Consider the following 13,179-nt stretch of genomic DNA (forward strand, 5'->3'; position numbering starts at 1 on the left):
TTCCTTACTGGAAAGGAATGCGACTCATCTGTTGGCCGAGAGGCCACGTTACCATTCGCGAAGTGTGCCAGCCCCTTCAATTCTCACCCTTATTACAGTCCTTTCCAGTTAAAGTTACTTAATGTTAAGTTATCAAGACTGTGTGTGGAATAAAGGCTAGGATCCCTTATGTTGTGTGTGTTTCTCAGATGGTGACCTGCTGCAATAACGTGCTTTTCCCACCTATGCCTGTGGTTTCTGATACTTCGTTGTGGTCTTCAATTCCAACTTTAAAGGCAGACTTTGAGAAGCTAAGCTAACTAAAAACCCTTTTTGTTTCAAAAAGATGTGGCATGAACACCTGCCCAACAAACCTTTGAACTTCAGGTTACAAGGACATCCAGTGAAATACAATCACTTTTCAGCACAAATCTCCTACAGCATTTTGGTAAGCTTGTGCATCGCATCTTTAATGCTTCCATTACTACTGGTATCACACACTTTCTTAAAGCAATTGGAACTTAGTCAGTACCTTTCAGAAAATCTTTGGAGCAATAGCGGCCTTTATACATTCCCTATTTTCCAGTGTTTTTGGGGACATGACCTTTGTGTTATTCCTCATTTGCTGCATGTTGATTCGATTTTTGATACTCTGCAATGAATGTTCTGTTTTGAAGCCCACTGATGTTTGAACTGCCACTGGTTCAGCTGTGCAGTAAGTGCATGATACATCTCTTGGAAGCCCTGCTGGTCCAGGAACTGAACACTGACTGGCCATTGACATTCCAACCTGCCTAGTTTACCTTCGTACAGCCCATGTTACATTGCCTTTGGTGTCTCTTCAAGTGGGTACTTGATGTCTGCCTGGCGCTGCAATTGCCTGTTCCTATGGTCAGGAACTTGTTTATGAGTCTGTTAACCACACATATTCAGAGTTGTCCTCTGAACTTGTAGCTGCTTATAGATGCAGGATATGAGCTGCTTCCAACTGGGGAGATGGGTGCTTCTGCATCAGGATTTCCACACTTTGGCTCTAATAACAGGGATGCAGGACTACAGACTACTTCCTCAACATCTGCTAATAACGAGAATCATATGTGTTCTTTGAAGCTTTTGAATGGAGCTCTTCAGGAATCATCGCATGTGGAGACGATTCCGTTCTTGATTCACTAAACATTGATCTTTTGAAAGAAATCTTGGGTGCCCCTTCTTCACCCTAATTAAGCCACCTTTTGAAAATGTTCATGATTCAGTTTATCATAACTATAAATGTGTATTTTATGCTTATTAGTATCACATTGAAATTGCTTGGCTCGTGACCTTTTTTTTTGTTAGTCATTAAGTTACTTTTCTGACCAAGGAGAGGATGTGGTGATCTCCCTTCTGGGCCTACTTTGGGTTTCACTTTGGTTCTCCCTTAGTTTAGCATAATAGATGCTTTAGGCTGCATCTGCTTGCACAGTCACCACACAACACTTTTGGTTTTGTAACATTATTTTAGAAATATCCTGTACATGTTGTTTTGTTAGTCAGTGACTCTTCTTGGGATTCAGTCTGCACATTACAGATGTTTAGAATACACAACACCATGTTGTACTGTTTTCTGTTTAGTCGGCAATAGCTGCTAATGTTTTAGACATAACACGGTAGCCCACCTGCAGCTTTTCAAACACATTAGTTTTATCATATAAATTGTGTTTTGTCTCTTTGGGAGCAGAGAGGAGAATTCCGGCAGAGACCTGTCCTGAAAAGAACACACACCAGGTATGGGGCCCGTTGCTAATCCCAGAGATCACTAATATAGCCCTTTGCTTATGCTGTCAGAATAAGCCTAGACAGATAGAAGATTCACCATGGTTGGGTTGTTTATTGAATACAGTCTGCTAGTAATGTTGATTAGTTTGCTTTTCTATTTGCCGACTGATGGGGGTTTTAGAAGGGTAAGTACAGTGAGAAAGTGCAAACAGACGAGGGTAGAGAGTTTACAATTTTTAGGGCCTGATTTAGTGTTTGATGGACTGTACTCCATCTGTCAGGGTGGCTGAAAACATCACCTTTATCATCCTGATGGACTACCGCCTGTAAAAGCTGGAAATGATTACCGGGCCAGCGGTCATCTCTGTACACTGAAAGGAACCATATCATTAAGATTCCTTTCAATGAACAAATGGTTTGGTGGATCCAAGGTCTGTTTTGACAGCCATTCACCAAACTTTAAACTTCTTTTTGTTTCCAGAAAAAAACTCCCAAAGTGGAAGATTGTTTCATAAAAAACTACAAACTAATGATACCCACACTCTGGGAGTTTTCTCCCAGGGTGTGGGGGTCATTTTTCTTTTCTGTCCCTCACTGACCAGTTTTTTCTGACGGTGATGGACTGGAAAAGATCTTCCTCTGACAGCTCCTACTATGTCAGCTGTTGTAAGAAGTTTTCCATAGACAACGCCAATGGGGCCTTTGTGGGCAGAAAGCTTAATGTTTGCCCATCTCTCGAAATAAACAAGTGTACCGAGGGTTTGGCGGAGAGGGTACATCGCTGCCTTTGCGACGGAGTACTCTGTCCCCCAAATTCTAAATAAGACCCTCAGATCCTTTAGTGGAGGAAGTACTAATTCTCTATATGGAGAGACTGGTACACGGTAGAAGGTGGTTGCAAACTATGTCTCAGAGTTGCAATGGTGCTGAAAATAGGGGTGCTGGGGGTGCAGCAGCACCCAATACTCTCCTAGGGGAGCTGTACTGGAGAATAAATAATGAAGAGGCCATTATATATTCGTCTGGAATAATTTATTGTGCATACATATGGGGACATGCAAAGTAACTGTGTGTAACTAAGTGCTGCTTATTCTTTTAACTTGGAGAGCAGTATTTAGTATTCCTTTCCCTGGCTGCATGTTTAAAGTATTTTGTTATGTTAACTAATAACAATCGTGTTGGGATACATGTGAAAGGAAACAGCCGGAGGATCGTCGCCCCACTGCTCTCAGAGCAGTAGAAGTAAAATGATAACTGTGCTATTATCATTTTACTTTTTGTAGGTTTGGGGCTAGGTTAGGACGAGGCAGGGCTGGTGGCACGGGGGGGGGGGGGGGTGGGGGAGTGGTTTGCACACCCCAAGTGCGCATGACTGTTTGGCCGGCTGTCTTGGGCCAGCCAAACAGTCATATGCATTTTGCATGTTCCATCCAGGCTCCCATTCCCCATCTGAATGCCTATCCACGGCGCTCAGACCAAACAATGCTGTATGGCAGCTTTGTGATTGGCTATGGGGAGCCTGTGTGCTTCCTGTTCCGGCTGCAGAGAGACAACCGAGGAGAGACGCAGGAAGGAGGTAAGTGCTTTTTTTCCTATTTTGTACCCCTCTCCCTGCAAGCCGCTACTGGAAACAGCTGCAGTATTCCAGAGGTTTCCTAACACATAAGGAGGTGCTTACTTCACATGGCAAAGTAAAATATCTGAAATATATATCAGCAGCATAGAAACTGCAATCAAGGCACTTGAGTGAAGTGTTTTCCAGATTTTAAAATTGTTAATGGACTCCTGGACATTTGGCCTCTTTTAAAGAATTCCCAATGGTCTGGGGTAATGGTGCTTTATGGACAGACCTGGCTGCCTGTTTCAGTCTTGTGGTGCCAGAACTTGAGGGGACACATTTTGTTATAAAAATCAGTGTTCATACTAGAGCACTTTAACCTAACCTAATATAGCCCGTGTTACATAGACATTCGCAGTTACAGAATGCCACATGTGCACTTAGTAGTTAAGCAAGCGTTGGTGGTATAGTGGTGAGCATAGCTGCCTTCCAAGCAGTTGACCCGGGTTCGATTCCCGGCCAACGCAGCTTCATTTTTTTTCAGCAAGTGGTATTACAGTAATATATGTTTCAAAAATATAAAAATCTGTATTAAACATGAACAGCGGCCTTTATCCACAATCACCCTTCTGGGAGAGAAATGCTGCTCTCTGGACAGCCAACTCACGGAACGCATGAATCAAGGGGGAGGAGCAGCCACGATCACATATGTTGTGTAACTGCTGAATGAAAACTACACCTATAAATACTATAAACTAACGCGTATCTCTCATATGTCATTGTTCCCTTAAGTGAAGCTTCCGTTGTCCTGACAAAAGCGTGCATTTGTCACTGAAATAACTTCATGACAATAATGTAAATGAACATATATTTGGGCAAAATCTACCACTAAAACTATAGAAATAAAAAAAAGCCTTATGTGGGAATCGCGGGGGTTTTAAAAAAGGCGCGTGTGAAGAAAGGCGGAGAGAGAGCTGAGAAATGGGGAAGTGCACATATTTATTTTATTTTCGATAGTGTTAACATGTCACAAAGTGACATTTAAGAGCACGCCGGACCCGCACATATTCGGTCCCCCAAAAATATTATATGCAGATACAGAAACAGTTAGCTACATGGTTCGAAAATGCTAAATTCTTACCGCAGAGAAAAACAAAAAAAAGGTGAAAGGTGGAACGCTTGAAAAATTTCACTCTAGTATTAACTCAGCCCAATCCAGTCTATCATTTTTTTATCACTATTGCGAGCAAGCATCTGCCATTAAGACTTAGTCCTGGTCCAACAGGAAGAATTCCCTACGTGTCAACATTTTAGGACAGGGAAGTTGGCGATTTTGAAACAGAACCCGGGAAAATGTAATTTCCGTATCGACTTCTAATGAAAAAGAAGCAATTTCAGGTGGGAAACAGCTTAAAGAAAGCCATTTTGGGCATGAAACCCGGGAGTCTCCCGTCTAAATCGAGTATTTTGGCATGCATGTAATTCTGCCCAAATTGTTACAGCAGACAACTTCCAGAAAAGACAATACACCACCCCCTGCCAGTTTTTGCCTCTTTAAGCCTCTTCAGTCTGGTATAACTTGATTCATATGGCAGGGCCAACACTGATTTGGTGTCTGTCTGGAGTGACATAACACTCGAAAAGTGATGTCTTGGGTGCACTCGAGGAATTTCCAAAGGCTAAAATGAATTCAAGCGTTGCTTTCATCACTTTGTTGTTTGCAAATTCTGACCATAAACACAAAGGTCTGTTGTGCAAAGTTGGTGCCTGATGGTTGATTTTTGTTGTTGCTTGGTATTCAAAGCAGAACAGAGAAAAGAACAGAACCAAGATTGATAAGTGCTGAGCTTCAAAAACATGTTGGAATATCGACAGCTGATCGAGGCAGCTCAATGGGTTTAACAATAAACATTCCAGAAACAGGTTACTCTTTATTTACAAGGAAACGCAGAACTCTTGCCCCTGTTTTTTTCAAATGCTACACGTTTTCTGCACAATTGTGTACAAGAAATGAAAGTCAGATTTATGCATTTTACACTAATGCATTTTCTTGTAAAATGTGCAATATTGAGATGCCCTTTCCTCCAAATAGTGAACTAGAGATCCTAGAGAGAGGCAAGGCATAGGGCCCCTATAGAAAGGAGAGGGGGGGGGGGGGGTAAAGGATCTCTGGGTTACAGTGCTAAAGAGGCCCCAGTAGAGAAAGTGCAGGGTTCCTAAAGGAGGAAAGGCGCCCGGGAGAGGTGGGGAGGGTGTCATAGCATGTCGGGTAAAAAGATGAGAATTCCCTGTGGGGGAAGCTGTAGGGTACGCGGAGAAGGGAAAGCAGCAGGGCTATGGTGAAGGGGGGTGGCATGATCTCCGGTGGAGGGATACAGAGTCCATGGGGAGAGTGGTCTAGGATACCTCGAGGAGAAAAGGTGAAAGACCCCTGTAAGACACTAAGATGTACGATCTCTGGTGAATAGTTGGTGGTGAAGTTACTATGAGAGATGGTGCAGGGAGGGGGACCATGTGGGAGTGGAGGAGCGCATGTCTCCTGGTGGAGAAGGCGGAGTGTTTCGGAATCTGTGGTAATACATAGGTCATGGAGTATGATGTGAAAGGCACTTGTTTGTAGAGGGGTGCTAGGTCCCAGGAGGCGTAGAGTTTCCGGAGGTGAAGGTTACCTGAGGTTGCAGGCCCCTGGAGGCAAGAGAGGCGCAGAGCCCCTGGAGGCAAGAGAGGCGCAGAGCCCCTGGAGGCAAGAGAGGCGCAGAGCCCCTGGAGGCAAGAGAGGCGCAGAGCCCCTGGAGGCAAGAGAGGCGCAGAACCCCTGGAGGCAAGAGAGGCGCAGAACCCCTGGAGGCAAGAGAGGCGCAGAACCCCTGGAGGCAAGAGAGGCGCAGAACCCCTGGAGGCAAGAGAGGCGCAGAACCCCTGGAGGCAAGATAGGTGCAGGAGGCAAGAGAGGTGCAGAACCCCTGGAGGCAAGAGAGGTGCAGAACCCCTGGAGGCAAGATAGGTGCAGGAGGCAAGAGAGGTGCAGAGCCCCTGGAGGCACGAGAGGCGCAGAACCCCTGGAGGCAAGAGAGGTGCAGAACCCCTGGAGGCAAGAGAGGCGCAGAGCCCCTGGAGGCAAGAGAGGCGCAGAGCCCCTGGAGGCAAGAGAGGCGCAGAGCCCCTGGAGGCAAGAGAGGCGCAGAGCCCCTGGAGGCAAGAGAGGCGCAGAGCCCCTGGAGGCAAGAGAGGCGCAGAGCCCCTGGAGGCAAGAGAGGCGCAGAGCCCCTGGAGGCAAGAGAGGCGCAGAACCCCTGGAGGCAAGAGAGGCGCAGAATCCCTGGAGGCAAGACAGGTGCAGGAGGCAAGAGAGGTGCAGAACCCTGGAGGCAAGAGAGGTGCAGAACCCCTGGAGGCAAGAGAGGTGCAGAACCCCTGGAGGCAAGAGAGGCGCAGAACCGCTGGAGGCAAGAGAGGCGCAGAACCCCTGGAGGCAAGAGAGGCGCAGAACCCCTGGAGGCAAGAGAGGCGCAGAACCCCTGGAGGCAAGAGGCGCAGAACCCCTGGAGGCAAGATAGGTGCAGGAGGCAAGAGAGGTGCAGAACCCCTGGAGGCAAGAGAGGCGCAGAACCCCTGGAGGCAAGAGAGGCGCAGAACCCCTGGAGGCAAGAGAGGCGCAGAACCCCTGGAGGCAAGAGAGGCGCAGAACCCCTGGAGGCAAGAGAGGCGCAGAGGAGGCAAGAGAGGCGCAGAACCCCTGGAGGCAAGAGAGGCGCAGAGGAGGCAAGAGAGGCGCAGAACCCCTGGAGGCAAGAGAGGCGCAGAACCCCTGGAGGCAAGAGAGGCGCAGAACCCCTGGAGGCAAGAGAGGCGCAGAACCCCTGGAGGCAAGAGAGGCGCAGAACCCTTGGAGGCAAGAGAGGTGCAGGAGGCTAGAGAGGTGCAGAACCCCTGGAGGCTAGAGAGGTGCAGAACCCCTGGAGGCAAGAGAGGTGCAGAACCCCTGGAGGCAAGAGAGGTGCAGAACCCCTGGAGGCAAGAGAGGTGCAGAACCCCTGGAGGCAAGAGAGGAGCAGAACCCCTGGAGGCAAGAGAGGAGCAGAACCCCTGGAGGCAAGAGAGGAGCAGAACCCCTGGAGGCAAGAGAGGAGCAGAACCCCTGGAGGCAAGAGAGGAGCAGAACCCCTGGAGGCAAGAGAGGAGCAGAACCCCTGGAGGCAAGAGAGGCGCAGAACCCCTGGAGGCAAGAGAGGCGCAAAACCCCTGGAGGCAAGAGAGGCGCAGAACCCCTGGAGGCAAGAGAGGCGCAGAACCCCTGGAGGCAAGAGAGGCGCAGAACCCCTGGAGGCAAGAGAGGCGCAGAACCCCTGGAGGCAAGAGAGGCGCAGAACCCCTGGAGGCAAGAGAGGCGCAGAACCCCTGGAGGCAAGAGAGGTGCAGAACCCCTGGAGGCAAGAGAGGTGCAGGAGGCTAGAGAGGTGCAGAACCCCTGGAGGCAAGAGAGGTGCAGAACCCCTGGAGGCAAGAGAGGTGCAGAACCCCTGGAGGCAAGAGGAGCAGAACCCCTGGAGGCAAGAGGAGCAGAACCCCTGGAGGCAAGAGGAGCAGAACCCCTGGAGGCAAGAGGAGCAGAACCCCTGGAGGCAAGAGAGGCGCAGAACCCCTGGAGGCAAGAGAGGCGCAGAACCCCTGGAGGCAAGAGAGGAGCAGAACCCCTGGAGGCAAGAGAGGAGCAGAACTCTTGGAGGCAAGAGAGGAGCAGAACTCTTGGAGGCAAGAGGGGTGCAGAACTCTTGGAGGCAAGAGGGGTGCAGAACTCTTGGAGGCAAGAGGGGTGCATAACCCCTGGAGGCAAGAGGGGTGCATAACCCCTGGAGGCGAGGCAAGAGAGGTGCAGAACCCCTGGAGGCAAGAGATGTGCAGAATCACTAGAAGTGGGGGGGAGCTGCATGGTTCCTGTAAGGAGGGGTACAGGATCCCAGGAGGCAGGAGAGATGTAGGGTTCCTTGAGGAGGGAAAGTGTGGTGTCTCATTAGGTTGTGGAAGTTGTGTATTCCAGGGAGGTACAGGGTCCACAGGAGGATGGGAGGTTCCTGTTGGCTGTGTGATGCAAGGTTACAGGAGGTGTGTTTGGTGCAAGGTTTCTCAGGTGGAGGAGGTGAGGAGTTTCTGGAGAAGGCGGAGAAGAGACAAGATCTCTATAGTACATGATCTCTAAAGGTTCCTGGGTGTGGGCTTCTGATGGGCTCCTTGAAGTAAAAGAGGTAAATGGTCCCTGGATGTGAAAAATCCCTGGAGGTGGGTGGTATCCGGTCTCTGGTGGTTTTGTGTTCCTGGAGGTACAGTGTTCCTGGAAATAGGAGTGCAGTGCCCCGTTAGATGGTGTGGAGCAAGGTCTCTGGAGGTTTGGTGGATAAATGGTCACTGAAGGTGCTGGAGATGCAGGGTCCATGAGGTGATAAAAGAGGAGCAGGGTCCTTAGAGTGGAAGAGTCCATTGAGAAGTGCAGGTGAAATATTCATGGAGGTGTGGGGTCCACAGAGTTCAGGGCTTGCAGGGTCCCTGTAGAGGGAGGGGCTGCAGAGTTTAATGAGTCAGAGTTCCTGTTGGTGTAGGGCTCTGGAAGTTCAGGGCATTCATGGTGTGGGGTGCAGAATCCTTGTAGGTGGTGGAGGGAAGAAGCAGGGTACCATGAGTGAGGTTTAGGGTCCCAGGAGGTAATAAGTCTCAGTAATGAGAGATGGGCAAGGTTCCTCGATGTGCAGGGTGCTTAAAGGAGGGGATAAATAGAACTGTAGAGGTATAGGGTTCCTATAGGTAGGTTAGCATGAGACTCCCTGGGGTGTGGAAGGTGCAGGGTCCTGGGAGATGAAGGGAAGCTGGAGGCCCATTAGACACACGGTCCCTGTTGGTAATAGAGGTGCTGGTTGTCTATAGGTCAGATAGGCACAGGTTCCATGGAGGTGGGGAGGTGTAGTATCCCTGAAGGGAGGGCAGGTGCATAATCTCTAGTCATGGGGAAGTCAGGGATACTCCCTGTACGTGGCTGTGGTGCAGGATCACACAACGCAGGGGAGGTGTAGGGTCCCCGTAGGTGGGGGTGGTTGTGAGTAAAAATCTCAAAGTGTGGGGGGAGAGGTCATGCATAGTCCCTGTAGGTGGCTGAGGTGCAGGGAGGTGCCCTGTCTCTGTGGGTGAGAACTTGCAGTGTCTCTTTAAGGAGGGGGGGGGGGAGAGGGTCCTGGTAAGATGAATGGTGCCTCTGTAGTTGGGTAAGTACAGGGTCTCCAGAGGTGTGTCAGCGTCCAGGGACCCTAGAGAGGACGAGATCACGTTTTCCGAGACCTTCACTGTGTGGTGTGCAGGGCCGGAATCGCCAGGCCATATAAAACTTGGGAAACGCTCGCTCCTGGGTGTTTCTGCGTCAGACCCAGGATATGGGTCTGACGCAATATATGCATTTCATGGATGGAAGACTCGAGAAGATTCTACTCCGGCTACATTCCATCTCACGGTCCTGTTGTCATGTTACCAAGGTTTATCACAAATGTGCTTGAACTTCATACTGTAGTTTCTTCCTCTAGCCCCGCCTGCACGTCGAATCGAAAGCCTGGGAAACAATCGCCCCTCTTCCCGCCCTCTCCCGTTTTCATCACACATTTCATGTTTACACATCAGAATATTGGTGCCTTCTCCCCCCTCTGGGTCTGCTCACTTCTGAACTTCGCTTCCTCTACAATAAAGCGCTTCAACGCTTCATCAAGGGCTATAGGAACCCAAATCAAATGGAACGATGCAATAAATCTTGCTCTCCGTCTTGTAGCTATCAGATTATTTCGATACTTCAATTTACTCCCGTTGTATTATTATTATCATGCAGTACGAAAATGCTATGTGTCACAACGCTGAGAGGGTTTGTACTGGTAGAAGCAGTTGTTTCTCAATTTCCCTCTGCGGATATTCCTTCTCTCTATCCCATCATTAAGCACCCTGTAGTACCCCCAATCGTTCAAGGCACTCGTGTGCTTTGTCTCCATTCACCCCGCCATGCCCGTTTTAAGTCAAGGCACTCGTGTGCTTTGTCTCTATTCACCCCGCCATGCCCGTTTTAAGCACGTCCTGCAGGTTTTTGCCTTCTTGTACTTCTGTTTCCTAATGTTTGCCTTAACCCCGTTACTCGCGGCTCAACGCTACAACATTGTAGTTAAATTACAAGTATTAGGTGACGCAAAATAGTGACGTGGCCAGTACGGGGATCGAACCCGCGACCTTGGCGTTATTAGCACCACGCTCTAACCAACTGAGCTAACCGACCAGTGGGCAAACTTCCAACATGTCGATCTACGTACTCGGGACACACTACTATTCATTTTTGTCTTTCTTTTTTTTTTTTTTTTACAGGCTCCCGTTGACAAGTGTAGTTATAAGCTCACCTGTGAAAAGAAGCTGAATTTACTTGTTTAACAGTGAAAAGCGTGGAACAGCTTGGAACTCTGCAGGGGTCAACACAGATGCTAACAGCCCGGCGAATACACGCTCGTAGTTACCAGCATCGGTGTCTGGCTGTTAGGCTTCCGATAGCTCCCTTCCAGTGTTATTCTCAAACAAAAGGAGGGCTGATATCCCTTTCAAGAAGGCCTATGTTTTGGGTCCAGTTGTAGGTGTTTATCAGAAAGTCCCTGGCTTGCACGGTGCTGCTCTGAACGTCTTAAAACGCGTACAAAACGGGGACCACATCACCCCCTTAAGCCCACCCTTGCTCTTCAGTTGTTAAAGAGCCGCAGAGGCTGTCAGTACATCGCTACACTAGTCAAGTAACAGACGAGACCTCAAACTACTGTCATTTCAGCAGAGTCGCCTCCTGCGCAGCTGTGTGGCACTTTAATGAGAAATTAAGCCAACGTAAACCAAACATACTCTTTCACGTGACGCGCTTCGACGCCTCGTCAAGGAATGAAAGTTATGTAAATTCGACTTCAAATCAATCGGGCTTGACAGTACACGCTATTCTAAATTCCCCCTGCATTTTGTCCTTATTCGTCTGAGTAATTTAGTGAGATCCTGCCTGCTTCACTTACTTTAAATAGGAGAGAACATCAGTTTCCGTGTGAATACGGTTACTCGCATAAAAGGACATGCATGGCGCGCGTTAAAGGTGTAAATTACTCAGCTCAAACCCGTAGCTGCGTCTGACCGACGTATAAGGTCGCACAACACTGGTAATGGTAGGTGAATATGGTGCTTCCGGTCCAAGCACAATAGGAGGCATATAGGTGTTCCATTGGTGTTCTTCCAGCCAATCAAAGAGGGAGGCGGGCATAAAGCACTTTAGTTCATTGGCAGGCAGCTGGCCAAGACATACTTTCAACCTATCAGCAAACAGCAACCGTGCCATAGTTTTACGGTATTAGAGCCACAGACAAAGCGACGAAACGAGCCCAAGTAGCTCGCCGTGATCGTATAGTGGTTAGTACTCTGCGTTGTGGCCGCAGCAACCTCGGTTCGAATCCGAGTCACGGCATTGCGGGTGGCAATGTCACGGCAGTTGGGCTTTATTTTTATTTTATGTTTTAGATGTACAGATAACATATTTTGATAGAATGTTCCTAAATTTCATGTAAAAGAACGTGGAGGATCGGGTTGCCTACCTGATAAGCGTTTAGTGAAATGGGGTTCAGTTCTGTTATAGAATCAAATTCATCGATAACATTTGAAGAAACTTAATTTTGACTTCACAATATTGTTTTCTTTCTAAATAATCCGAACAGTTTAAATGAATGCACTGCAGCTTTGGCTATGAATATTCTCTCAAAGTCAAAAGAATACTGCTTCATCAAGAAATGCCGGCTGCCCGGGGTCCACGCAGGAGACCCGCTAAGAGGGCGGCCGCCCTTAGTGCCACAAGAGGGCACAGGTGGCAGCCTCCTAGTATTTGGAACCCTCAGGGGTACGGTATGCAGCGTCACGTCCCGGTAGAGGGGGCGGGGGGTGAGGTATATATACCTTTTCCTGCCCACTGGGTGCCCTCTTTGCCCACTACCTCTGATGCTGTTTGAAGATGGGGTACACCTGTCCAGAGTGGGTATGGACCTGTTCTTACTTGATCTGGGGGAGGCCTTAGAGACAGCAGGGTATAAGTAATGAATCGTATCTTGGTGGGGGGCTCTGGGGTGACGGTGGCCACACCCAGAGCTGTGGCAGAGTTACAGGGCGATCCAGAGGCTGTAAGGTACAGAAGGGTACCCTCTGCACGAGCACAGTAAGGGTGCTAAAGCCAAATATCCACAGGGAGGTCCTCGCGTTGGACCCTGGAGGAGCGACGGCGCCCCGTTAGTCCTACGGGCGGTTGTGAACCTGAGCAACTGGGGGTTGACTGGAAGGCTCCGCCCCCCTCTGGGGCGTGGGCAAGGGAGTGGACTGGTGGTCCACCGGTGGGAGGGGTCACCCCTCCCCCAAATCTGACTAACACCGATTGGATTGGCCACGGTGTAATTAGGCTCATAAGGTGGCAGGCGGCAAGTGGGCTGCCTGCCTTGGGATCGCCCGTAAGCTAACCCACCAATCTTGGCATTGTTGTAATGCTAATAAACCTGCAGCAATTTTCTCCACAAAGAAGGTGTCTTGTCTTGTTATTTCGCTAAGAGATTGCTGTACGGGGGGATGGTGAGTGTTGCCGATATTGGCACTAATAATGTATTGCCTATCAGCAAAGAATGAACTACTTATAGAGGAAAAAAATGTACTCTTACAAAAATGATGTATTCACCCTAGACCGACCTTCGCATCGAATTGAAAGTGTGTGAAATAACCCGTCCTCAAATCCAAATGTTTCTTTATTTTCTAATGGCATATCAGTCTCTACTAGGGGATATGGTTTTGTTTAATTCAAGAGGGGGTGGGGTGTGGGA

At 49.0% G+C, this 13,179-nt stretch overlaps 2 non-coding genes across 2 annotated transcripts; both read left to right on the forward strand.

Annotated features, from left to right (window-relative positions):
• The first annotated feature begins 3,747 nt into the window (after window positions 1-3,747).
• On the forward strand, window positions 3,748-3,819 carry TRNAG-UCC (transfer RNA glycine (anticodon UCC)). The gene has a single exon. It is a non-coding gene; the product is annotated as a tRNA-Gly (tRNA).
• Window positions 3,820-11,720: 7,901 nt separating this feature from the next.
• Window positions 11,721-11,792, forward strand: TRNAH-GUG (transfer RNA histidin (anticodon GUG)). The gene has a single exon. It is a non-coding gene; the product is annotated as a tRNA-His (tRNA).
• Window positions 11,793-13,179: the final 1,387 nt, after the last annotated feature.

This window comes from Triturus cristatus, chromosome 12 (assembly GCF_964204655.1).
Source record: "Triturus cristatus chromosome 12, aTriCri1.1, whole genome shotgun sequence".
NCBI classification, from domain to species: domain Eukaryota; kingdom Metazoa; phylum Chordata; class Amphibia; order Caudata; family Salamandridae; genus Triturus; species Triturus cristatus.